Below are 3730 nucleotides of genomic sequence, written 5' to 3'. Positions count from 1 at the left end.
TGGCAGTAAAAGTCACACACACACAAAAAAAAAAAGGCTATGAGGAGAAGGATAATTCTGTGCTAAGAATACTGTACAGCAAATTAGGCCTAAGGCCATGATATAACTAATGAGGAGAAATTGAAATACTGAATAGCTGCCTCATTCACCAGGCGCTATTCATCCAGGTTGCTACTGGAGGCAAGCAGCCTACAGTAAAAATAGCAGGCAGTAATTTGAGTATGAAGTAACTTCATTAATGATTATTTCATAAGGCTTGTATACAATGAAGAGAACTAAAGATAGTCTAACTTCAACAACTACAAAAAGAACAGGCTGCCAACCTTTGAGTTGCTAATTTAACAACTTTTAAACATACTTCTATAGAATTAAACAGCATATAAATAAACTTTAAACTTAACATATGGTTGTTGCTTTCATAGTACCATGCAAAGTGACCCATGTCTAATACACATATTCTTGTACACCAACAAGAGCACACCTGATAAAGGAAAGCATAAATATTTGATTTAATCTATCAAAGACCAGATTTCTTCTCAACATGGATTCAACTAACAATGCATGCAATATATATCCAACACTGTATTTTCCTCATAAAACCAAAGAAGATGAGGCTAAGTATGCTGTATAATAGGTTGGAAACATTCTGAAGGAAAACATATTTGTAACATTATTATATTTTCATGTCATTCTTTAGACATAATTAGATAAATATATTAAATAATATTTCTTATTTTTTTGACTAGTGTTCCATTTTCTCAGTCTCTATCTAAAAGTTTGCAGGCTTAACTGAATTTGGTAGGGAGCACATGAAGATCACTAAGCCACCTCTGCCTGCAAAATCTTACTTGTAGACTTGAGTTTACTATCAAAATAACTGCTTTGCTATTGGAGTAAAAAAACTTATTCAAATATCTAACTGGCAAATATTTTTTAAGCTAAAGAATTGTCAGGATGAACAGTATCTCGCTTATGGGAATTTGTTGATGTAACTCCATTGGCAGAACCAAACTGGGACACGTATATGGAGTAACTTCTGAAGTCTGCTTAGACACCATCACAACCTTTTCTGATGTTCAGTGAATTGAGGTCTTCGTGTGTCTCAAAAATTACGCCAAAGGGGAAAAAAAAGAGGAAGATTATTTTTACATGTATTTCTGAAAAGTGAAGAAGTCATGTTCTGGGAAGATGAAGGAAAACAGCAAGGATAGATTTGAATCCAGTAAGGACACTAGCCATGAATGAAGACTGGCAGTTGGTGACTAGCCCAGAGTATGTCCTTTTCCATCCTTGGAACATCACTGACCACCACTATTATTTCCTCATAATGCATGTGTTCTTAAAAAGTGTTTTGATTGTTATAATTCTCCAATATTCTAAATTTCTCACACACCATCCTCCAGATATTTCCATTTTCAGACATAAGAAAAGATCATTTAATGTCAGAACTCACAAAAAAACTTTATTGGGTTATCCCAAAGGCCCAGCATCCCATGTGAATGAGGACTTGGTCAGACATCATAATTACAAAAAGTAAGAAACTAGGATTGTTTAGGCTGATCTGGCCAGATACAGACCCAGCTTCCTGTGCTTTTTGGCTATACCGCTGTGGTGCTGTTACAGCATTTCCCATGGTGCTTTCAAGCGCATATTCCATGTTGATTTATCCCAGTTCTCTTGGTGTCGGGGTGGCATGGGGACAACAGTGACAGTGACAGACCTTTGTGGCAGAGAGGGGGCAATCACTGGCAATACCTGGTGCTAGCAGCCCTCTGCAGTGTGCTCCATTAAGTCGCCTTGTAAAGCACTATCCGGGAGGCGGTAGCCTAAGGCTGCAATGCCCAGCCTGACAAAACCATGCAGCATGGGGCCACAGTGCCCCCACACCCTCAGGCACACCTCCAAATCTCTCTGACACAAGCAGCACTCAAGGCCCTCCTGCTTACAGGACATCATCATCAGCAGGTTATCTGTCAGATGAGTAAACTTTTTGTGTCACAGAGGAATCCATCATCCAGATCCATCTTGGAAAGCCTTCACTTTGCCCGCAATCACAGTAAGAGCCTGTTTCCTTCCCACAGCAACAAGCTCAACTCCTACAACATGCCCCAGATTTTTGGCAGAGCCCGACCTTCTCCTGCCAGAGTGCTGCCTCAGACCCTGGCAGGGCACGTTGAGAAGGGGGTTGCTGTGCAACCCGACTGCTACGCAGCCATCCTCGGCAGCTGGAGACAGCACTCCTCAGTTAAAGCATGCTTTGATGACTGGATCTGTGCATTTTTGTGCAAGGAGTCATTTGTTCCCTTAGCAGCTAACATTTCTGGCTGTATCTTGTATGTGACCAGGCACAGTTTCCTTTCTCTCATACCCACTGGAAAAAGCTGTGCCCAGCTATATTTTTATATCAGGTTACAGCCAGTATTCATGAACATGCAGGCACACAGGGAGATAAAGGCCAGGCAGGAGTGGTTTAGGGTCCTAAGTGTTCCCTGTGCTATGCAGAGTGCTTCCCCTGGTTGCCTGCTTGCTTTCTGCTGCTTCTCTTCCTGCCTCCCTGTTCTCATCACAGCCACGTAGAGCTGTCTTCTCCCCCCCCCACAGGCTTTCCAGCTTTTCAGTTCAGCTTTGATGATTTCAGGATACCCCCGGGTGCAGTTTTGGGGCAGGAAACACACGACAGCTGTAGGTAGTCATATATCTGTTTCTTCTCACTTTCCACTTTCTGTTCACAGGGCAGTCCATTTATACTTCAGCCCTGCCTCTGCTCCAGGGCCTTCTGCGTTTGTGGGGGCAGCAGACTGGATGTCTCACAGAAGGTTCTGCAGAGACTCCTACACAGCCTGTGGGATAGCAAGTTGCAGAATTCTTGAGCTTGTGAAGCCAAATGGCTGAAACGGTTCATGGCACACCCATACAGTGTAATACCCTCTAACCATCCCATTTCTTTAGGCCAGTGACCATGCAATTGAAACTACACTACTACTGCAGTATTTAACTTTCTTATTTGGTTTTAATTTCTTGGGTAGGAAGGGCAATAAATATATTAATAAATAAAAATGTGACAGAATTTTCTAATCTGTTATAATCTCATCTTTTGCCTTGAAAAATAGTCACTCAGGCATACCCAGATCACCCCACTGGGGCCGTGGCCATTGCTCAGTTGCAAATTCCCATTATTTCTATGACAGTTATTCTAGGATATCATAATAAACTGTAATATTAAACACATCCTGAACTCAGTGACTTTAAAATGATCCTTTATCAGAGGGAGTCTCTATAGGTGATGGAAACAGATCAGAAATGGGTAATAACATAATGATCTCTTGATACTCAGCTCAGCTCTTTCCTAGAGCATGTGGAACCAACCTATATAGACTCCCTCTGATAAAGGATCATTTTAAAGTCACTGAGTTCAGGATGTGTTTAATATTACAGTTTATTATGATATCCTAGAATAACTGTCATAGAAATAATGGGAATTTGCAACTGAGCAATGGCCACGGCCCCAGTGGGGTGATCTGGGTATGCCTGAGTGACTATTTTTCAAGGCAAAAGATGAGATTATAACAGATTAGAAAATTCTGTCACATTTTTATTTATTAATATATTTATTGCCCTTCCTACCCAAGAAATTAAAACCAAATAAGAAAGTTAAATACTGCAGTAGTAGTGTAGTTTCAATTGCATGGTCACTGGCCTAAAGAAATGGGATGGTTAGAGGGTATTACAC

Source organism: Athene cunicularia, assembly GCF_003259725.1.
Source record: "Athene cunicularia isolate RWA chromosome 2 unlocalized genomic scaffold, athCun1 chr2_part1, whole genome shotgun sequence".
NCBI classification, from domain to species: domain Eukaryota; kingdom Metazoa; phylum Chordata; class Aves; order Strigiformes; family Strigidae; genus Athene; species Athene cunicularia.
Note: the sequence above shows the minus strand (reverse complement) of the source record.